Raw genomic sequence first — 25,242 nt, forward strand, 5'->3', positions numbered from 1 at the left:
AAAGTATCTACAAAACTTTTGACTCAAACAGATGAAAATGTGAGATTACAAATCCTGAAGGTAACGAGTTAATAGATATATTTTCTCTCATAATGGAGTGCTGTCCAATATCAGTGATACTGATTCAGGATAAAATATTAATTTCTTACTGATCATTTTAGGGAGGCTGACTCAGTTCCATTTCTCTATTTTGAATTTTATTCTGTATTTACTATATGAGCGATAACATCACTGTGTGACTTGTATAGAATTTCCACATTTAATTTCTTTGTATTCTCTTCTTTTTGAGCTCACTTAAACTCTCAGTGTCTGGGTTTTGGGTATGTTACTGAGCATGTTATTTCCTTGACTTTTATCAATAGCTTTTCCTACGACATGTCTTCTTCCGAGGTCACTTCTGAAGTTCGTTCAAATCTTTTGCTCTTTTGTTACTGTCTATTGCCAATGTAATCATCTTGCAAAATGGGGACACTGGGTTGCATTTGTTTTACATAGTTCTAAATTCCTCTCCCAGGTCACGCTGTCAATGTTTGAATGCAGTTTAGGGAGTGTTCCCTCTTTCTCATTGGCATCTTTAAGTATTCAGCCTCCTGGCCTTCTCTTTTGAATTTTGCCACATCCAACAAATATCTTCAGGCTGGAGCAGTGCTTCCAAGCTATATTGGAGCCCTAAGCAAAAGGAAAAAGATGTGTCCCTATCTACATTTAACAGAATAGCCTTATATTTGAACCAAATGGAAAAGGTAATAAATAATAGCTCTACAATTTAATAAAATTTGACTATCTAAATTTCTGTGTTGCCTGATCTTTTTTTTTTTTTTCCTTTCACCATTGTCAACCCTCAGACTCCTCGGCCCTAGGTTGAGACACTTCCCACCGAGCAATAATGCTGTATGTAAAACAATCTGAACTTATTTAAAATTTCAATACCTTACTTATCAGATTTTTTCATTAATTTTAATTTTTTAAAAATACTACATTAGGGGCGCCTGGATGGCTCAGTCAGTTAAGTGTCCGACTCTTGATTTCAGCTCAGGACATGATCTCACAGTTCGTGGGTTCGAGCCCCACGCCAGGCTCTTCGTTGACAGTGTGAAGCCTGCTTGAGATTCTCTCTCCCTCTTTCTCTGCCCCTCCCCTGCTCGTGCTCTGTCTCTTTCTCTCAAAATAAATAAACTTTAAAAAAAGGTTAAAAAAAACCACTGCATTAAAATATTATTTATCTTGATTAGTGAGATTTGTGGCACTCTTAAATGTTGTGCCCAGCTAAGTGTGTCACTGACCATACCCTAATCTTTGTTCTGAGCTTGAAATTTTCTTCAAAATAATCTCTGAGCATTCGGCATGGTACATGCCTTTAATCTTTCCCTTTGAGGGAAGGAAACACGTATTTCTTTCCCTGACATTTCAATGGGTTCAGCTCCTTGACCATCATTACTCTTTGGAGAAGTTGGAGGTGGGAAAGGAGGAAAAGGTATATCACCTGGTACATCAACCAAATTACTTATCTGTGGTCCCAACATTTTCCTCCCTTTCTGGCCTCTCTCCCTGAGTCTCCTTAGATACTCAACCGCATCTAACCTGGTCAGTGAATGTTGAGTTCCAGGATTCCATTCCAGACCTCTTCTCCCTTCCCACCCCCCCCCCCTTACTCTGACTCACTAGCCTTTTTGCACCTTTGTCTCAGCTTTCTGGACCTCCTTTCTCCTCAGGATGTTACGTAGCCATCTGCTGTCCTCTCATTGCAGCCATGCCCTTTCAAGTTCTCATCCTTTGGGACTAGGAGAACAATACAACTTGGGGCACCTGGGTGGCTCAGTCGGTTGAGAGTCTGACTCTTGGTTTTAACTCAGGTCATGATTTCATGGTTGGTGAGCTCAAGCCCCACATCAGGCTCACTGCTATCAGTGCAGAGCCAGCTTCCGATCCTCTGTCCCTTTTTCTCTGCCCCTCCCCCACTTGTGCTCTCCCAAAAATAAATAAATATTTTTTAAAAAAGAGAGCAATGAAACTTAATATTATCAATTTTTGTATACATTTAATCAGAATACTATCCTGTTTTCAGAGAGGTCCAGATCATGAGCTTACTTTCCTATTTTTTTTTAAAAAAGCAGGGGGAGGGGCTGTTAGTATCAATTTTATAACTTGAAGTCAGAACTTGATTACCAAGTAAGAGCAGAGGACAATTTCTGAATGGCCGTTTCTAAACACTATTTTTTCCCCCTGAATCAAATGAGTCTCGAAAAACAGACTTTCCCTTGAGTCTATAAAGAGGTTTAGTACTCCTACACCAGACTAATCTTGTAGACTCTACACATTATTTATTGTAAATATATTTACACCCCTTCCATCATTTTAATACACATATTATGTGTTATTTGCTTCACATTTTTAATTTTGTAGAATTTAAAAGCATTTTATTTTACAACATAATTGCTGCAGTGAATTATTATTACCCATAACTTTGAGTACATTGTGCAATTCAAAAATTATTCACAGCTCAGGATCAGATGTAAATAATTTTCACTACTGTTTTTTCTTCCAGTATATTAGCTGTGTTAATAATCAGCTGGACAAACCTGTTAAGTGACTGAAGTTTCTGGGTTTGTTTGGTTTTTGTTTTTGTTTTTCTTTTTCTTTTTTTTAGTTTCCCCACTACAATAATGAGGACATGATTAATACCCACCTCACGGGCTACTGAGGGATCCAGTGAATCAACATGTGCCAAGTGCCCAGAACACTGCCTGTTACACAGAAGTGCCCAACCCAGCAAGTGTTAACCACCATCATTATCATTATTAATATGTATGGGGTTCTTTCGTGTCAAAGTTCGTTTGTCTTTTCTTGTCTAAATCGTTTCTTGTGTTGAATAAATTGTACTGTTTTGAATTCAAAACAGATCTCAATTATCGTATTAATCTTTCTGCCTTGTGAAATGAATTAATAAAAAGACATGTCATAACTTACCAAAAAATAGGGTTTCTCTTACTTTTTTATTGAAGACCAGGATTTTCTGGGGTAAATAGAGTCCCAAATGTGATGAGTTTGTATTATTAGAGAATAGAAATAAGAAGTACAGTGTTTAGGGTGTTCTTTTTATTATAACGTCTTTTTTAGGTGGAATAGATAGGAACTACTGAGTAAGTAACAGTCAAAATATGCATTTAGAAGGAGATAGGACACAAAATTCTAGAGTTCTGGGTATGTCTTTTCTGACTAAGAAAGGCCATTTTATAGTCCTTGAAATTTGGAGGTTGGGCAAGATAATTTTTGCTTTAGAAGTCTGGACAAGAATGAAACTTAACCTTGGAAAAACTACATTCAACAGAATTTCATTTACCTAATCATGGAAATTTAGAGCATGAAGGAATCTTAAAAATTGCTTGGTTTTACACCTACCTTGTGTTTGAGTGGCAGTGAGATCACACACAAGCATACAGTAGTTAAGGTAGACTTTGGTTGTAACAACTGTGAACCTCAGCGTATCTAACACTTCTTTTTTTTTAATGTTTATTTTTGAGAGAGAGAAAGAGAGTATGAGTGAGTGAGGGGCAGAAAGAGAGAGGGAGACACGGAATCTGAAGCAGGCTCCAGGCTCTGAGCTATCAGCACAGAGCCTGAAGCAGGGCTTGAACTCACAAACGGTGAGATCATGACTTGAGCTGAAGTCGAACGCTTAACCAACTGAGCCACCCAGTTGCCTCTCTAAAACTTGACTTCTATATCAACTTCTGTGGGGTTGAAATTCTTAAATTCATCAACAGTGGAATTTTGTTTCTAATTTCCCATCTAAAAGACTGTGTCTTCTGTTATATAATGCAAGTGACTTAGTGGAACACATTATTTCAGTAAGATGTTGACATTCTGTATATTTATCTTATCTTAATATTTCCTTGGATGAAACTTTTATTGTTAAGAGAATGAGTTCTTAACTTTAAAATGGAAGAATAACTTCCAACCTTTTTCATAAAGAAATATCTACATTTGGAAGAATTATTATAAGGAATTCTCTCCATTATATCTACAAATCAAGGGTAGAGGATATTTTAGTCACCACAATAACAAAGACAACTACTGTTTATTAAGAGCTTCTGGTATGCCCATGGCAGAAAAGAACAGCTTGCATGAGAGTGAGACCAGGTGTCTACGGAATCATAATGGGACCAGAGTTGCCTCCCTACCACCAATATGTGGTGAGATTAGATCAACTTGAAGATTCCTTAGCCTCCAACAAGAGCCAAACTGAAAAGGTCTAAGCCCTCTTGTTTATTGCTTCTACCATCTGAAGTTCAGACAAAAGCTACTACATTGACCAATCCTTGTTGATGTGACTATCTACCTTAGTTCCTTTTTGCTTCGGAAGACACCTGTTAGCGTCTTCTTGACTTCCTTATTTTTTACTGCCTGGACAACCTCTTATTATTTTTCCCATGGCCTTTTTGCTACTATGTTCTCTTCTCAGCCTAGACTTCTTTTCTTTATTTGAAGCCAGAATTAATCTACTCTTAGGGGGAGAGATTCTTGACATGGAATTAGCAATGAATTTTTGGATATGACACCAAAAGCACAGACAACAAAGAAAAACAGACAAGTGGGACTACATCAAACTAACAAGCTCTTGCACAGCAAAGGAAATAATCAATAGAATGAAAAGGCAGCCCATGGAATGGGAGAAAACACTTGCAAGTAATATATCTGATAAGGGGTTAATTTCTAAAATATAACCACTCATTCTGAAACCCCACACGTACACACAAACACCACAGAAAAACCTAAAAAAAAAAACCCAAAAAACGCACACACACACACAAACTCTTGAGATTATAGTGATCAAAGTATTCTCTTATATTTTCCTCATATAAACAACACTGTAGGTTAGGAGATCATATCTAAAATTAAATCAAAGTATTCTTACATCCAGAGATATATATTTAATTTATTAGAGAACATTTTAAGCTGACGTCAAGCATTGTAATATAATTTTCTTGATGGGGGAAGCATAATATGACAAACAAAACACTTGAGAATGTTTAGGTATCCTCTCAAATATATTAACGTGATAAGATAAAATTTTAGTCCTCAAACTGGAACAGAGCAGTTAAGGTAGCAGGCACTGGCCGATAATCAGCTAAGGCTTGCTAATTAAATTGTACTGCAGCAGATAACAAAGCAGTTGATGATGCCCAGCATATTCCATGATTGTCTCAAATTGCTGTTACTTTTGAAACAGAGCAGTAGCTTTCCACTTGAGTATTTTCCAGACCAAAAAGAACTGTTTGTATAGGCGCATACGCTTACAGGTGTTTGGTGGCTATTTCTAAGTATTTTTCAATCAAGGTTTTAATACACACAACAAGCTTTGATGGTCCCCCCCCCCACCGTGAATTGGCATTGTCAAGTACACAATCACAAGATTAAAGTCAGAAACCTGAAAAATCCTGTCTCCACCAGGAACACAGAGGTGTGCCTCACTTATTCACCTATTGTCACATACCTTGGGGTATTAGAATATGGTGCTAATAGTGAGTTTTAACTCTCAAGAGGTAGCTGCACTGTAAACCAGTATCAAACAAACATGTTTTCCACCCTAAAGAACTCACTGAATATGGAATGTGCTGCCTTAAGAAGGTTCTTTTCAACACTAGAGGTATTCCAGTATACTCTAGATAACGGTAGTATACTGTAGATAGAGGTATTCCGTCTATACACGCTAGATGTAACTGTGATGTTGAATTGGAGTTTCAAGCCCTAGGTGATGGTTAAACATGTTTTGGCTGACTTATCAGTCCCATTGGTGAGAACTTAGTCACCGAACACAGAAACTGTAAGTCTAATCGATGTGTCTGGGCTATGCTGGCAATATTCAATATAAACAATGACGTCTCTGTTTTTCTCAAAACTCTTTCCAAGAAGGCAGAAAATCAGTCATATGAAGTCATTGATAAAGTGAAAAATGACCTCAGATTTGTATGACACTCTTATCTTCAATTCTAGATCGCCTGAACGGTAGCAAACCAACTCATTAGGAAGAATCTATCTAACATGCACCATGTGGTAGATTGTTTTGTGAAGCAGAAGATCTGGGTTAGATTTTATACTTTGTTTTAGCTGATGGTGGAACTTATGGAATGATTGTCTTGCTTATTATATCCTTTTATGTCACCATAGACTTCACCTCAAGATGCTTATCACAATTACAAATCTCACATTTTAAGAAACTGTTTGATTAATGGCTGAATCCCTCAGCCAGACGGAAGTCCATGAGAACAGGAACATTGCTAGGTGTCACTGTGTGTTGTATACCCAGCATTTAGCACAGATCCAGGCACAGCTCAAATATTTGCTGAATACGTGGCTGAATAAATTAAAGTTTTCCAGACCTCAGTTTCTCTGTATGTATAATAGAGAGAGAGTTGTGGACTTCTGTTTCATGGGATCTAGCCTTCAAAAGCTTAACAACTATTTGGAAACAGAAGACACATGTATGAAACTAGAGAAGAAAGAACAGCCTTTCTCAAGTGTTCTCTTGTGGGTTATTGAGTTCAGAAAATAAATAAATATGTCTGCAATTTGGATAACAGAAAGGATTTAGGAAGACATTTCTAGGTTAATGGTAGAGAAATGACAAAAGCAAAGACACAGGCAAAAATGAAGACGGGATGTTCAGGAGAATGTGCAGATATTTTCCATATCTGAATGTTTGTATGATTAAGATCCCAACTTACCCTATTAATATTTGTTACACTATGTAATTAAATGATGGAGCAAATGTCATAGCCCAGATCTTTGTGGCTTGGCTTCATCAGAATTATTTAATTGTATTTGTTGGCTCCTGGAAGTTCAGATTACAAACATCACATCCCAAATCTTGGGGAGATCAAATGACAATGCAATACTCCCTGAAGAAAATAATGGCCATCTCCATCATGCTGTGTGGAGGCAGGTTATAATAATAGAGATGTTTGCCTTCTTTCAAAGATAAAGGGGAAAACTTCAAGTGCTTTAAGCCTGAAAAGCAGGTAGATAGTAACAGTTTATAATAGTCTCTGAAATGACCAGAAAGAGAATTCCAATTGCCTGAATGATTGGAAGTGAGACTTGAAGTCAGAAAATTCAAAGGCTCTTTACAAAGCCATGCCCCTCACATTTATTTAAAGATGTATGTGATCAGAGGCACACAATTGTACAAGTCCAGCAGCCTTTTTGCTTATCCAAGAGAATATACAGCCGCCTGACACAATGCTTTTGATTAATACCACTGAAATCAGAAAGGAGAAACCCAGGTGAGGATAAAAGGCAACTAAATGCACACACAAGTACAAACAACTCCATGAAGAGTGTAGAATGAGGACTACTTCTTATTTTTAGGTAATTTTTTTAAAAAGAAAGTCAACAACAACAAATAAAAAATAAAAAAAATAGACGAAAGCTAACAAAGTATTTTCAACAAGTAAAAGCCCATGTGTACGTTCCATAGTTTTGACTGGTGGTACAAGGCACATTGAAGAATAAAATTTAAACTAAGATTTATTAGCAGGAAAAGTACTTTTTAGTGAATCTTGGTTTATCTTTCACTTTTGGGTATAAGGAACTAGTTTTCACATTGGACGAGACTTCAAGTTGTGAAAACCTCAAAACCTCTATTTATAAATCTCCTGTATTACAATATTCCCCAAATCTATCTTTTTGTTTCTCATATATGCTTGAACACTAAGTTAAAATGCGTCTGCAAATCACCCCTTCAATATTAGTAGGATAAAGCAGAATAGCTCTTAGTGCTCTGGGTCTACAGAGAAGGGGAAGTTATGATTCCTAGCCTTGGGAGAATTCACAGAAAGCTGTGGGAACGACAGAAGGTAGCTAGTAGAGTAGAGCAGTGTTGCATTGATGAGTGTACATTGAGGATTATAGCAGTTAGAGGAGAATGATTCCTGGGCTCCCTCCATGAGGCCCTCTGGTTTAATGTGGACTTTGTAGAATGACCGGAATTATTAAGGTTGCAGAAATGGCGGATGGAAAAGACAGTGTAAGAAAGGTGTGGATGTTGGATTTGATGGTTTCGTTTGGGTTACTAGAGAGTAGGACAGTCTGGTCAGAACCGGAGATGCATGGGGACGGGGAAGGGGAGGCAAGATTGATTTTTTAAAATTAAGATCATGAATAAAATGAAGGAGCAAACACCGTTATAATTTAAAGCCTTCTTCAATATTACAGATACCCTCTTTTTTCCTAAGTGTTAAGTTTCCCTATGATCTCTAACGTTATGGGGACCAATGATTTACAGTCGTGGATCACCTTAAATTCAATGATTTATCTGATTTTGGAAGATGCAGCCTAATCGTAGAGTCTTGCCTAGAGCTCAGAAGGGAATTCTGAGAACAGTGTTCTTAGTAGTAAGCCTTCATCTCCAGTGGGAAAATCATGTTTGTATATAAGTATCATTTTTAGTATCTGCAAATGTCATGCAGACCCTTTGCTTTTACTTCTGTCACCTGCACATAGTGCATATTTAGTTAGAATCCCCTCCAACTTTGAAAGATCTATTTACCCTAGTGCAAAAATATCCTTAGTTGCGATATGGGTTGTATAGACTCATCAAATATATTCCTCTCTCCTAATGTTAAGATATGGTAAGGCAGTGGGTTAGCAATTCTTTACATGCTTTTAAGGCTGATAAAGAAACGAATGGATAAGTAAAGCAATTGCCCATAATTTCACATTAGGATATGCCTATTCCTCTTTCTGTTTATTCCCATTTTGATTTATCTACGTGCATCTATAATACACGTACAATTTGCCAGTTTGTTCTTTCACCTGACACCATATGATAAATATTTTTCCATAATTCTATAGTTTTAAAAATAGCTATCATATTTTTAAGTGCTTCTTTTAAACTTCCTCAGTAATTTTGAAGCACTGATTGTACTGTTTTCACTCATTTTTGCTTTCATAATGCTTAATTCAATTCCTAATATTTTTTCAATGCTACAATTACGTGTTTATATTTTATTTTTTAGGTTACTTTCAATTCTCTTCTAGAGAAGATAAGGTGTGATCTCAAAGCTATATGTCTTCTCATAGTTTATTAATTAAATCCCAGAATCTGAAACCCCAATTATTTTATTCTTTCATTTAAATTATTAAAAATTAAAAAAATTTTTAAATTTGAGAGAGTGCATGGATATGATAGGAAGGTGGGTAGAGGCAGAGAAAGAGAGAGAGAGAGAGAGAAAGAGAGAGAGAATATCTCAGGCTGAGCATGAAGCCCAACTTAGGACTCAATCCCCTAGCCCTGGAAACATGATCTGGGATGAAATCAAGAGTCAGATGCTTAACCAACTGAGCCACCCAGGTGCCTCTGTTTTTATTCTTAAACAAGCTTTGGTTTGTTATTTAGACTAGTTATTTAGACTAATCACCAGCACCTCTTATCCTTGTAGGACCCTTATTTTATTAAGCAATAACCACGCACTTCAGTGACTTTGTTCTATAATGAGGACATGGTTCCAGTGGTCATCAAAGGTATTGGTTTTTCCCCCTGTTCCATAATATAATTGGAGAGTTTACATATTATTTAGGTTTGGGGTTCTGGATTACACCAATCTGTGTATTTTAGAAAAAGAATTCTTGGGTGAGTAGTTGTCTGAGATCTTGCAGTTCAAGAATACCTACCTACTGCTTTCACATACAGATGACACATGGCTGAGTGTTTTAGTTAAGATCTGTTTCCTTTCAGATACCAGGCCATGAACCAACATTGGTATCTGTGATGAGGTTCAAAAGCATCCTAATTTTAATGGTCTTGAAAGTACATTTTCTTTGCATAAAGATTTGAAGAATTTTTTAAAATCTTTCAAGTGTGAACATTTCACCAGATTATGTATATGTGCTGACTTACAATTGATTTTGCTTGCAATATCAGAAACACTTTGAATAGCCAACAATATTTTTTAGTTTGCATACTGACTATAAAATCTTTTTCATATTCTTTTTTCTTCCCTGATAATTTGCATGTTGGCTTTCTACATTTTATCTTCTACACCTGCCATTTTTTCTGTCTTGTTCTTTTCACCGATTATTTTTTTCCTTATTTGTTCTTAGCTTTTCCTTTTACCATTTTCTTTCTCTCTGGTGGAATTGATTCCTCTACATACCACTTCCAATGGAAATCTTACTTGCTCTTTTGCAAAATTAATTGCAATTTCTTTTCATAGCTGTTTTATTGTCCTGAAAATACATCATATTTTTGCTCTAAAATACTGCATCTTGTATATTGGACCTATTTCTAGAGTGAATATTAGCTCCAGGATTTTTCTTCCTTCTTTCTTTCCTTTTTCCCCAGAATTTTCACATTGACCTAAAACATTTATTCCTGCCTTATTCATGTTTCATTTATAAATCTGATTAATTCTTAGAGGAAAAGGCAACATGGGCCCTTGCTTCAAAAGTCTCTTTCTTTGACCAGTTAACAACAGAATGCACTTCCATCCCATCCTCTAGGTTCCTTGTTAGGCTCAGAGTTGTTAGTGACATTTTTAGAGTATGAATTAATGACATGATTGTAATGGAGAAAGAAGTTGAAAAACACATTTCTTGAATTCAAAATTGAGGAACACAGAGATTTACCTTCCACCATTATTATCACAAAGTGCTTCTCCAAGATCTTATATTGGAAAAGACTAAATGGGTGCTTGTGACCAGCTTAACCACGTAGGACTTCCAGATTCAGGAAGGAGATAACTTTGGATTCAAGAACTGTTTCTAATGAATTTAAAAATTTTTTATTATTTATACATGCTATAATTTTACATAACTGTGGTTATACACATTCAGAGAAATGGCGATAAGCTTTTTCTTTTCTCCCTTTTTACTTGGCTTCCTCCACCTTGTCTCTTTTCTTATCCCACCAACTTCACACAGCTAAGTCATATTCACAACCTAGTACATATCAATCAACTTCACACAGCTAAGTCATATTCACAACCTAGTACATATCAATTCATACTTTCTCCATGTTTTCTTTTTTAAATTGGGATGAATGGGGCATCTGAGTGGCTCAGTCAGTTGAGCGTCTGACTCTTGATTTCAGGTCAGATCACGATCTTAGGGTTGGAAGATCGAGCCCTGCTTTGGGCTCCATGTTAAGCTTGGAACCTGCTTGAGATTCTCTCTCTCCTCCCTATACCTCTGCCTCCTCCCCCACTTTCTCTTTCTCTCTCTCTCAAAAAAAATTAAATAAATAAAAGTGGGATGATATTTTACACACTTATCTGCATCATTACACACTCAGCAACTCCTAGTGGCAACCTATCTAAGTGGCATGATTTATGCTTTTTAATGGGTGCATAATATAAAGAGTATATAATGCTTCATGGCATGGGTATACCATCATTTACCCAGTTTTATTCCCTTACTGATGTGTTTTACCATCTGAGCATTTTTATGCTGGTTATTTTGACTTCTGTGGGATAGATTTCCAAGTGGACTTTTGGATCAAAGGACAAAGTTTTTTTGTTTTTAATTTTTTTAACGTTTATTTATTTTTGAGAGAGACAGAGACAGAATGCGAGTGGGTTGGGACAGAGAGAGAGGGAGACGAATCTGAAACAGGCTCCAGGCTCTGAGCTGTCATCACAGAGCCCGATGCGGGGCTCGAACTCACGAGCTGCGAGATCATGACCTGAGCTGAAGTCAGACACTCAACCGACTGAACCACCCAGGCGCCCCTCAGGGACAAAGTATTTTTAATTGAATAGATGATTTCATATTGCTGTCTTAAAAGACATTATATATCATGTAACAGTAATGTATTAGAATACACTTTCTCTGATCCCTGTCAGCCATAAGGTTTTTGTAAAGTTTTCTTAATTGTCTAACCAATAGAAAATATATCTTACTAATATTGCATTTCTATGACTTTTAGTTCCAGTATTTCTTCAAGTTTATTAGACATTGGATTTGGCCTTTGATGAATTGTCAGTTACCCTTTTCTCCACTGGGGTTTTTATTTGTTAATGCCTACATTATACTTTAGATAAAAATCTTCTGTCTTTTGAAGTAAAAATCGTTTTAACAGTTAATTGTTAACTAGTTGTAGCTAGTTAATTATTTATCTAGTTGTAGCTAGATAAACACAGTTGTAGCAACTGTGACTCATAATTCATTTTCTGTCTGCACATTATCGCCTGTATTCTAATGGGGCTTATTAACGAGATGATCCTCAAACTTTTATTCATTCTAATCTCCTTCCAGAACACTCTGATTTTTTATCCTGTTAATTCTTTCCAATAATACACAGTCCTAATTTACTAAAAATGAATGGGGAATAGATAAAAAACAACTTAGTGATATTGAAAGAAATAATCCATTCCTACCTAAGTTCTGGATTATATTTTCAAGAGCCACCACCTGGGTGGCTCAGTTGGTTAAGCATCTGACTCCTGATATCAGCTCAGGCCGTGATCTTGAGGCGGTGGGATCAAGCCCCACTTTGGGCTCCACACTGAGTGTGGAGCCTGCTTGGGATTTGTTCTCTCTGTCTCTCTTTCTCTCTCTCTCCCCTCCCCCTCCCCTAAGCATGCATGTGCATGCATACTCTTCCTCTCTCAAAAATAAACATTTTTTTAAAAAAGAGTTCCTTTCTTTTTAAAAAAGAGATAATATTTTTGTTTAGCAAACATAAAATAATTTTGTTTTCTGGGGTGCCTGGGTGGCTCAGTAGGTTAAGCCTCTGACTCTTGATTTCTGCTCAAGTCATGATCTCATGGTTCATGGGATCAAGCCCGCATCAGGCTCTGCACTGACAATGAGGAGTCTGCTTGGATTTCTTGCTCTTTCTCTCTCACTGCCTCTTTCCCACTTGTACTCTCTGTCTCTCTCTCTCAAAATAAATAAATGAGCATTTTTTTAAATAGTTTTGTTTTCCATAAGGAAAAATCTGAATAACCTTTAAGTGTGAGCTCTATCTTGAAAATCATCTTAGATTCCATTGAGGTCGGGAAAATTAGTATTTGTTCAATCTTTTGACCTCGTAGCTGGTGTGGTGTTCTGTGCTTCTATACCGTTTATCATTTGATCCTTACACCATCACCATGAAGGTGTTATTATCATGATTTCATGGTAGAGAAAATGGAGGCTCAGAATAACTTGCCAAGATTACACGGCTAATAAATATGTGAGCTGGGATTCTATCCAATTCTGTCCTCACCTCTGTAGCCTCCCTGTGTAAGTTTAACAGAACAAACAGTTGAATCTCAGAATGGAGGACCAGAACTGAAAGAGCTACATACAAATAGTTCTGACAATTGCCCACCTACCTGCTCTGATGGTTTCAAACATAAAAAAGAAAATTAATGTACAGGGCCCCTTTTTTATTTTGTTGAAATCCATCAAACAAATAACAGATGAAATTTATAATAACAGAATATAGGGCCTATCTTTCATCTTATAATGAGAGAAGGTGAAGCCATCAGTTTGGTGGCCTGGATTTCCATGAATTTATTAAAACATTCCACTGAATGTGATAATGTTAAAGTATCCCCTCTAATGACTCATATCACTAGCAGAGAGAAGTCTCTGGAAAAGGGACTTGGTCCCATGCTGGTCCATGAACTGCTTTTTACACACTGACTGCAAGATAATTACATGATATAACAGTACAGTTTTAGAAACTTTACAAAAATTTAAGAGGACACTCCTATATTTGTTGAATTTAATAATAAAAAATACGGGAGTGTATTTTGGATTTTTTTTTTTTTTTTAGTTTATCTTTAAGGACACCTGGGTGGTTTGGTCAGTTGAGTGTCTGACTTTTGATTTCAGCTCAGGTTGTGATCTCACACTTTGTGAGATTGAGCCCCATGTCAGGTTCTGCGCTGGCAGCATGGTGCCTGCTTGGGATTCCCTCTCTCCTTCTCCTTCTGCTCCTTCCCCGTTTGTGCACTCTCAATCTCTCTCTCTCAAAATAAATAAATAAACATTTTTAAAAAAATTATCTTTAGAAAAACACCTGGTCCATACCTGTTACATGGTAAATAATAATCGCATCTTTAGTATAATATTTATTAATATTTTATATTACAGAAGTATGATGTGTGATAGATAAGGAAAAAAAAATATGTGGCCTTGTATTAGAAGAAGCACTGGTTTAGAGCTTTGCCTACTGGTAAACTTCACTCCTGAAAGAGATCTTGGCTCTATCATTTCAACACAAGATATCCTCCCCAGTTGCTAAGGCAGGAGAGAGAAAAAAATCCACCTTCCATGTGTTTTTATTTCATTAGATATTCTATTTTTTACATATATATATATTTATATTTACATATATTTATATACATATATACATATATATATATTGTGTTGTGTCATGGGGGTCTGAAAGATAGGTATATTTGTTATAAATCTCATCTTTAGAATGTAATGTCTATGAGTAACTTGGTTATTTTGTTTACTGATTTGTCCCCAGAACCTAAAACAGTGTCTCACACATAGCACTATGAATTTATAAATTAATTATCTTTCTAATTTTACTTTTTACTTACCTTATGATTCTAAGATCTATTCATGTTATTATTTTTGTATTAGCTTATTAGTTCTGGCTGTATTGTTATCATTGTACTCATATATCATATTTACTTCTCCATTCCCCTGGATACATAGATTACCACTAACTCCTTCATGCTGTGGGCATTGTGCCTGTGAACACTCCCACAGGTTATATCTGTCTCTGAACCTTGGATGTAAAGTGTATGAATACTTGATTTTACTCAAGTCTTCAGATTGTTATTCAAAGTGGTTGCACCAGTTCTCTCCTCATAAAAGCGCCTGACTGTTGTCAATTCCCAATGTCCTTGATAGCATCTGACAGGTATAAAATGTGAACTCAGTGTTATTTGAATTGTTCTTCAGCCACTTTCCCATGAAATATCCTGACATATTCTTCTTGACTCTTAGGAGCATTTTTTTATTCCTAGTATTATTTTCTCTTGATTTTACACATTGCAAAAATTTTCTATTTTTCTGTATCCTCGGCTTCTGTTTACTTTAAACTTCTGCTTGCCAATAACTTCTACTTACACATGGGTTTTTGTTTATTTCCTTAATCATGACTTCCACTGTCACAGTATCTGGGTTTGTCCTTTCTCTGTGTCTTCAGCCAAAAAACCCCTCAATATCCAACTGGATTATTCAATGATTGTCATTCTGTTGAGCAAAGCTCTCATGTTGCTTCACCTCAAAGGCTGTTGGTCTAGCTTATAATTGGGATTTGGATTATATAATATTTCATGGAAAATCAGTTATGAGACTAAGGTGGCAGGATTGGATTGTTCCAATATGGCATGTTATGTAGAAGAGAAATGGACGTGCACATCCTTTAGGAAAGGATGGCGAACATGACAGACATTCTGAAACTTGGGATTTCAGTACTAAGCCCCTTGCAGTTAATGAAAACTCTTAGCAAAATGGGTAACAATGTCCGGTTTGTGTTTTCTTTTAGTTGTTATTTTAAGTTTATGTGAATTGATTTCCTATTTGTTTTATTTTTACATCGATTTTTTAATCTATTGGCAATTATTTTTCTGTACAGTATGAAGTAGGGACTGAAAAGTAATTTATTAAATACTCCACCTACTGATTTGAAGTGCCACCTCCATTACGTATTTAATTTGTGTATAGTTGGCTTTTTGAACTCTGTTCAATCAGTCCTTCTCTTTTGTTATCAGTACCACACCATTTTAAGTACTGCTGCCGTGATACGTTTCCATTATTCTCTTGAAAAATCTTGGATATGTAAGAATTTTTACAAAAATAATAGTATTTTAAGATACCGGTTTTACTGTGTGTTGGAAAGCACCTTTATTTCATCTAGGAATCAGTTTGTAAAGTCATTGTGCAATTTCCTTGTAAACAAGAGTCAAATATGGATATTTGTTTTTATTTTTGTTTTTATTTACTTTTTAAATATTTTTATTTTTTAATATGAAATTTATTGTCAAATTGGTTTCCATACAACACCCAGTGCTCATCCCAACAGGTGCCCTCCTCAATACCCATCACCCACCCTCCCCTCCCTCCCACCCACCATCAACCCTCAGTTTGTTCTCAGTTTTTAAGAGTCTCTAATGCTTTGGCTCCCTCCCTCTCTAACCTTTTTTTTTTCCTTCCCCTCCCCCATGGTCTTCTGTAAGTGAAATAAGTCATACAAAGACAGATACCATATGTTTTCACTCTTATCCTGAGAAACTTAACAAATACGGATATTTGTTTTTAAAGTGAATCTAATATAAAAGTCAAATTTTAATTTAAAAAACTTTTATGGGATTCTGTGAAACTTTTCTTCATGAAGTGTTAAATTTAACAAGTAATCTATCCTTGCAATTAAATAGCAACAGAGAGAGATAATGAATCTAGACATGATTTGGGCAAACTATTGGTAATAATGGCATGAAAAGGCTGATACCATCCATCTCTTTGCTGAGAGATCTGCTTAGTGTCTATGCCTGGCTAGCATACAGCTCTCACCAATTAATGGCAGTGTTTCTTATCTGAGTTCATTTAAAAACACTTTTAAGAGTCCAGACAACGAGAAGTCCATAGCCTTAGATGCTATCTCTGTGGTATATAGGCATGAGTCACACTGGATGATTTCACTCTAAAAAGGCAAGGACACCAGAGTGTAAGTGGCCTAGAACCCCAAATATTCACCATTTTGATTCATTCATAATAATGCAACTATTACTCATCTTTCTTCTGGGCACTTAGGGTACGTTGTTGGGTTTGAAGTGAATGCAGGATATACAAGTGGAAATGTCAGGTAGGACATTAAATGTACAGACCCGAATCTCTACAGAAAGGTAAAGACCAAAGAACTACATTTGGGAATCCTGGAGTCGATGACATCAACCAGAGAGAGTATATGAAACTAAAATAGAAGAGTACAAGATGAAACTCTAAGGAAAACCAAAATTTAAGGGGTAGTTAGTAGGTAATAAAGTAAACTATGGAAGTTTTAAGAGAGAGAAAGGTATGAAATCAAGAGAAAGGAATGCCTGTCTTCAAACACAAAGAGGTTTCATTGAAAAGAATCCATTGGATTTTAAAATTAGTTGGTCATCTGTGAACTTATTCCACAAGACATCTCAGTGTGGGGTTGTGAAGATAGCCAGCTTGAAGAGGGTAGAAGAGTGAATGGAAAAATGAGGAAATGAAGAAAATATTGCTTTGCATTGGGGTGGAGGGAGGTAAAGGATACAAAATATAGTTAGGTGTGAGGCGAATGTGGAGACAAGAAGTGTTTTTTAAGAGAAACAGTCTTGAAGAAGCTTACATAAATACAGTCAGATAGAGAACAGGGAGAATATGTGTTAATAATCCAAGGAATAACATACGGATGCTTCTGAGGAAATGGAAAGCAAGGTGACCATCAGCACAGATAGATTTAACTATGAACAGGAAGAATGTCCTGCTGTGAGTGATTATTGTGGCATTAAACATGTTCAGTGGGAAGGGACGGAAGTTGAGGACATTTTCCTGTGAAACATGAGGTAAAATTGCCTGCTGAGAAAATAAAAGTAGAGGTAAGATGAATGGCTTGATGATGGTTATGTAGCTATGACTCGTCATTGAGGACTATGTGAAAGGGGTTGGAAAGTTATTCAGTTTGAGCCTACGGTTGGAAACCATGATATTCCATGTTCACAGTCTCAGTGTGCTGCCCCGTCATTTTCACCAGTGTGAGCGTGGAAGCAGGGCCAGGACAACAGGTCCAGAGATGGAGGTCTGTACCACAAAGTAAGAAGGAATTCAGGAACATGACCTTCTTGATCAGAGAATGTCTACGTGATTCAATACAGGTCCAGCTGAGGGGGAAAAGTACAGAATAGGAACAGGTTTGAAAACCACAGGGTAACAGAGAAAGTGATAGTGAATGTGTATGGAATTGACGTCAAGGAGAAATGGAAGGATGAGAAGTTTGCACTAAGAACTCCAGAGCCTGGAGCCTGCTTTGGATTCTGTGTCTCCCTCTCTCTCTGCCCCATCCCCTGCTCATGCTCTCTCACTGTCTCTCAAAAATAAATAAATGTTAAAAAAATTTTTTTTAAATAAATTTTCAGAAGGTGTACAGACTTAGGTGATACCATGATAGGGCCTGTAAGAGACTAAGTTTATTGGACATATAAATATTTGTAGTTAAAGGGGTCAAGAAACTTAAGTCCTATTTCTATTTCTAACAGCTTAGTTATTCTACATATTTCATTAGCTCTTGCACTGAAAGAAATAAAGAAGAAAACTAAAATGGCAGGCTAAAAATTTTTAAGATGTTTCAAGTAGATTGAGGAGCTGAAAAAAAGAGAGAGAAATCTTGAAAGGCCAAAACTTAAGTGAATTAGACAAGTCAGAGGGGTGAGTGGAACAGCTCTTAAATGGAAGAAAGCTCTTGCCTTGAGGACATTTGGGATCCTGGGTTAACATGAACTTTGGATATGGTGGTTTTGGGGACAGAAAGGTCAGGAGATAAAGCCCAAAGGCCACTAAAACTTGTGAAACTATGAGGATAATCAGAAAAATAAAAATAAATGATTGAACTCTGAATACTACATCTATTATGTAAAGATGAACAAGAAATAGACCCACTGTAGAGAAGGAATCTGAAGGAATACAAGTGGTTTCTCAATCCTGGGTGTGATAGGAAGTGACGTCAACTCTCATGGAGGCTTCCCACCTAAAGCCACAGCATAGGGGGGATCCAAACATATAAAGTGGTCCCCACTGGGAGGCCTGGGTGGCTCAGTCTATTAAGCATCTGACTCTTGATTTTGGCTCAGGTTATGATCTCATGGTTCTAGAGATCGAGCCCCACGTAGGGCTCTGCACTGATAGCACAGAGCCTGCTTGGAATTCTCTCTCTCCTTCTCTCTCTCTGCCCCTCCCCTGCTCACACATAATCCACACTTACTGTCCCAATAAGTCAGCTAAAAGCAAATGCAAATGCCCTCAGAATGAACCCTAAATCATTCCAAGCCTAACTTTCTCACACATGAAATTCCAATAGATAAAATCTCAAAGAAAAAAACCAAAGGCAAATCACAAGGCAATATGAGTGAGAATCTGTAGAAATAAAAGACTGAAGAATAAGCTTTCAAATATTGTTTCTTCTGATCAAGAACATAATATAGAAAAGTTCAATATATTTTATATTTCTTTTTTAAAATGTTGATTTATTTATTTTTAAATGTTTATTGATTTCTGAAAGACAGAGAGACAGAGCAGGAGCAGAGGAGGGACACAGAAAGAGGGAGACACAAAATCTGAAACAGACTCTAGGCTCTGAGCTGTCAGCACAGAGCCAGACACAGGGCTCAAACTCATGAACCGGGAGATCATGACCTGAGCAGAAGTCAGAGGCTTAACTGACTGAGCCACCCATGCACCCCTATTTATTTACTTTTGAGAGAGAGAGAAAAAAAAAAACAGAGAGAGAAGACAGAGAGACAGAGCACGAGCGTTTGAGCAAGGGAGGGACAGAGAGGGAGGGAGAGAGAGAATCCCAAGCAGGCTCCTCACTGTCAATGCAGAGCCCCATGTGGGTTCATGAACTGAGAGATCATGACCTGAACCAAAACCAAGAGTCAGACGCTTAACTGACTGAGCCACCCAGCACCCCTAATATATTTTTAAAAACAAAAGGAGAGAGGGGAGCAAGAGAGAAACAAAAAGATTCGACAAAGGCAAAGAATAGATTATCTTCAAAGGAATAACAACAAATCAATGGATGATTTCTTAACAGAACAGCACAAGCCAGATGACAGAGAAAGAAGTGCCAAACTCCAAAACTTTACTCAGTTAGTACTTCCAGGTTTCACACAATCGTTTAAGCTTTTGAAATGCTTAGAAAAATCTAGTGAAATGTATAATGTGGTGATTCAGTGTTCATGGTTATGATGTAAGCTTTTTATTAATAAAAAAGTTAAAACCAATCTTCAATATCATAAATCTAATTCACTGGCAGCAGCTCTAAGAACAATGAGAAATTCAGTTTTCTCTTGGCTGTAATGAAATTTTGAGTTTGTGCGACGAACCAATGTACAATGTTTTCCTCTAATGAATTAAAATTATGATTTTTCAGCTGTACTCTCTGCAAGAGCCAAGTTAACCTCTACTTGAGCCTATTCTCCTTGTTGTTTTCTTATATTCATGATTGATTACCTAACTCAGGAATTCCTTTATTTCCCCTTTATTTTTTTCCAGAAACATATCGAACCGTGACCTCCTTCTTTGATCTGGTTTTACCAAGTATGGCTTTGTTCTCAGGTTTCAAAAAAGCTAGATTATTCAAAGAAATAAGCAGCAAAGTATTCAGCACTCCGTTGTTTCAAACTTTTAGCTTTATACCCTGACAGTTCAGATCCATGGCAAACATTTCCGCTATAATAATGTGTCTGTTTCCAGGCTGTTAGAGTGGACCCATAATCCTTTCTCCAATTCCCACACCTGTCTAGTAGGTACTAGGAGCTCAACAGGTAGAAGGGATCTAGAATTATTTTTGCTCCCTGTGACTCAATCAGAAAGTACAGAAGGATAAGGATAGGTTCATTTATGATTACATAACTTGTGCAATTTTCATTGGGGAAATTATGCAACATAAGCATTAAAAAGTATTAAGACAGTGGTGAATACATGCATTCAGGAAAGATTCTCTAGATTCTGCTAGCAAGTTAAGATGCAATATTTTGTAAATTCTAAATTTAACAGTAATTTCCATTGCATATATGTTCAATTTAACCTAAAGAGGTTAGAAAATAGTAGAAACTAATTTTTTAAAATTCCATTATGGCTTAAAAAATAATGTCAAGTATTCTTAGTGAATGGAAAAAGTTAAAAGTGGTAATCTTTTAATGAATGGGCAATAAATGACTCTACTTGTCTTACAAGAAAACAAGAAAAAATATTACTTGTCTTACTCCATGAGAATTAAATGGTATGTGATATTGAACTTCATAATTATCTTGCCTATCATCCATATTTTTAATTTTATAATTCTCTTAATATTATACCAGAGTTTTCCAAGTCACTGCAAAGTCTTTAATCTTGTGACTTTACATATTATTCAACCTAGTAAATCTATAGTATTTTGATTGTTACAGTTTATTATTGTAAATACTATGGATTTCTTTGTGAATTTGACATTTTACTCTTCTTGCTTCTTTAAAGTAAATTCCCAGGTGTGGTATTGCTGAGCCAAGGGGCATGGACAAAATTTCTTTTATTTCCAAATTGTGCTCAAGAATGTAACCACAGCAGAGTAGAAACACATGGGCTAGGGAAGGGTGAGGCTGGGTCCCAGGGAGGAGGAAGAAAAGTGTTTCTCAGGTTAGGATACACTGGGAAGGGGATAAGAAAGAAAGAAAGGCCATGCACACGAAGTATAAAGAGAGACAGAACTCTTTGCAGTTTTGCATTGGGTTAGCTACAAGCTTTCTTTCTCCAGGATATTAATTAGTTCATAACTAGCATTCATACCAGCAATAAAACTAGGATCACATGACTTTTGGTAGAAAGAAATGATGAACTTTGAGTTGAAAGAACTGGGCAATGATCAAAGAAATTCACAAAGCTATGGGACATTCAGGAAGCAAAGTAGATGTATAATGCCTAAGCACTGACTGATAAATTCTTACTAAAATATATAGCAAAATAAAAACACATCAGGTAATAGGTTGTAATTAGGAAGAAGGAAAAAATAAGAAGTTTTATTGAAGGTGAGGCCATTCAATTGAAATCCCAAGCCCTAGGGAAACATTCTAAAAAAAGCAACATTTCTGCCCAGGTTGATGGAGCTGATAGGCGTGTGCTCTTAAGTTTTTCCTAACGAGGCTAGGCTTGTCAGCTGATTATCAGCAGGAAGCATCAAGGTAAGGAGAGCCATATAGTAGATTTAAAATAAAAAATTTGAGGCTTCTTCACACAATCAGAGCTCTTATGGAAATTGCCGTGTGGAATTTTCAAAGAGGATCATGAGGGAATTCGTTTGATTTAAGACCCAGGGAGTATGAAGTATGAGTACCAAAGATGCGTTATTTGTCATTGTGCCTGAGATGAGATGTAGGCTCATGGAAGCTGGCGAGACTCAGAGTAGAGAACATAAAGCGCTTACAAAATCTTTCCTCTGTGTTCACTCGTCTTGAAAAGAGTAAAAGGTCTCTAGACAAAAGAAATGAACCAAAAGGAAGTTAGGGACTCAAAATCTGCATCAAGAAATCGTCAGCAATAGAACATGACAGAGGAGAGAGGACTCTACATTTTTTACTAGATAATGATTTTAATAGCTACTACTTACTGAACACTTATCCCCGTGTTGCATGATCATAACCTCTCCTTCATTTAGTTCTGTGATTAAGCATCTTTTTTTTCAGAAACCAGGAAACCAAGATTCACAGGTATTGGTTAATATAAGATCACATAGCTATTACGTGACAACAGAGGGATTTGAGCTCAGACCGTTTTGCTCTAACGAGTCCATTCACGACTCCTATGAAATACTGAAATTTCTAAGAAAAAAAAAATACATTCCATGCAGCATGTAGAGATTTATAATAATTACTAGAAAATCAGGAACCCTTGATCATGGAAAGAGCAGATATCATCATCGTTTACCTACTTCTGACAGGATAATAAACGTACAAGGCTTCAGAACGATGTTCTATTACAGATCAATTGGGAGCGAATTACTGCTTTAGGACATTTCAGAATAGATGACCTCTCCAGTCCCTTCGAATTAGAAGATTCTAGAATTCTAACATCCTTAAGACTTAAGACTCACTGGCTTAGGGACAAAATCGTTTTCTGATTCATTGCAACCCTTTCACTGTTTGGCAAATGTAGGCTCATATTGAAGAATATTCAAGGAAAATAAGGAAAAAGCATTTGGAGGAATAGTTTGAGAGACTTTATTGATAATGACATTATGAATTAGGGATTTTAGTGGTATATTTTTAGTATGTATATTTGTATGAATAAGGAGTGATTTAGGTGGTATGGCCCCTTTAGGTTCCTTCTGTCCCCAGGCTTCCATGGGATTTTCGATAAAATAGCTGTGACTCTAACTCTATTACTTGTTAATAGCAAAGAAGCATTTAGCAAATAGTGTAAAGAACAGAATGCAGGATTTACAGGAAAGAGAACTCAATTCCTGCTCCAGTTCTGTTGTTAACTGACTCTGTGACCATGGACAAGTCTGAATTTTCATTGATCTCAGTCTCCATATCTCAAGAATGGGCTAAATAATGTTATTTTCCTTTTAGTGCTAATGTTAATCTATTTTATTTTATTTTATTTTATTTTATTTATACATGAGAGAATAGAGGGTGAGCAAGAGGGTGGGCAGAGAGGCAGAGGGAGAGGGAGACAGAATCTTAAGTGGTCTCCATGCCCAGCGCTGAGCCCATCTTGGAGCTCCATCCCACAATCATGCTTGGAGCTTGGTCCCACAGTCATGCGGTCATGATCCGAACAGAGTCAGAGGCTTAACCAACTGAGCCACCTAGGCACCCTAGTTAATCCATTTTTTAAAAATCGATTCATGGGCCACCTGGGTGGCTCAGATAGTTGAGTGTCCCACTTCAGCTCAGGTCATGATCTCCCAGTTCATGAGTTCAAGCCCCACATCAGGCTCACTGATGTCAGCATGGAGCCCGCTTCAGATCCTCTGTTCCCCTCTTTCTGCCCCTCCCTTGCTGGTGCTCTCTCAAAAATAAACATTAAAACAATAAAAATGAAAATTGACTCATTTTGCTAGACAGTGTACTAGATATAGTAGGGTGTGTTATGATGAATAAGATATTGTTTCTGCCTCAGCTTAAATTCAAGAACAAGGATGCCCAAAAGAGAGTAAGAACTAATAATTTTAGAAGCATGAAAAGGACATGGGATAATTGTGTGCTGGACCTAAGGAAGGAGGAGGTTTGAGAAAGTATTATTCAGTAACATTTACCAGAGAGTGGTCAAGTAGAGCAGGGGTGGATTTTCAGTAATGGATTTAGATTAGATTTCACTTTCCAGCTGTCCCTGAACAGTTTAGTCTATGCAAGGACTGTGCATAGGAGCAAAAGCAGTACTGAAAAGAGTCAAAGAAGAAATATGCTCAAAGGAAACAGGAGAGAAGGTAGAGATGATTCATCACAGGAAGTTAGTCATGGGAAGGAGAGAGGAGGATAAAATTGCTTAAGGAGGAGTTTGGGTTTCTTAACTAATTTTATCATTTTACATAATATGTCAGTGGTCATCTTCTCTTTTGAGATTGTTACTGATTTTTCCTAATGGCTTAATTAAAATCATTTCTGTTTTTAGCTAGAGTGTTACAGCTGATCCTTGAACAGCACAGGTTTGAACTGCTTGGGTCCATTTACACATGAATTTTTCCTGTGAATACAGTACACTATTGTAAGTGTATATTTTCTTTCTTATGATTTCCTTAGTAACTCTTTCTTTTACCTAGCTTACTTTATTGTGAGAATATAGTATTTAATACATGTAACATACAAAACAGGTGTTGATTGACTGTTTAGGTTATCAGTAAGGCTTCCAGTCAACAGAAGGAAGCTATGTATGCAGGGATCAGAGCCCCTAACACCTGCATTGTTCAAGGAGCAACTATACAAACACAGAGAATTGTAGCAATTTCCAAAATTACTTTTTAAAGAAAATGTTTGTTTATTTTTGAGAGAAAGAGAGTGAGTGTGAGTGGTGAATGGGCAGAGCAAGGGGGAGAAAAGATTCAAAGTGGGCTCTGTGCTGACAGCAGAGAGCCCAACTTGGAACTTGAACTCACAAACCACAAGATCATGACCTGAGCCAAAGTCTGACGCTCAACCGGCTGAGCCACCCAGGCACCTCCCAAATGACTTTTTAATGGAAATACGCTAATGAGTAGGACAATATTGGGGGAGCAGAGCCCTAGTAAAACTGCTCATGAGCCTGACACTACCCACAATTATCCATTCCCTTAACTTCCTTATTTGCATTTCTACATTTGAACCTGTTTCTCAAATCACATATCAATATGTTAATAACTTTATATTGAGAATTTCCTCTGTGCTAAGGATTATACCAGCACGTGAGAGGCCAGGAAGCAAGTAGATGGAAGTATGGAAGTTCAAGCTGCTATTGTCTATCTTAGAAAACACACCAAAAGAAAGACTGCAGAACTTAGGAATTTAAAACATGTAGAACCACAGTGTTCTATAG

Source organism: Acinonyx jubatus, chromosome B2, assembly GCF_027475565.1.
Source record: "Acinonyx jubatus isolate Ajub_Pintada_27869175 chromosome B2, VMU_Ajub_asm_v1.0, whole genome shotgun sequence".
Classification (NCBI taxonomy): domain Eukaryota; kingdom Metazoa; phylum Chordata; class Mammalia; order Carnivora; family Felidae; genus Acinonyx; species Acinonyx jubatus.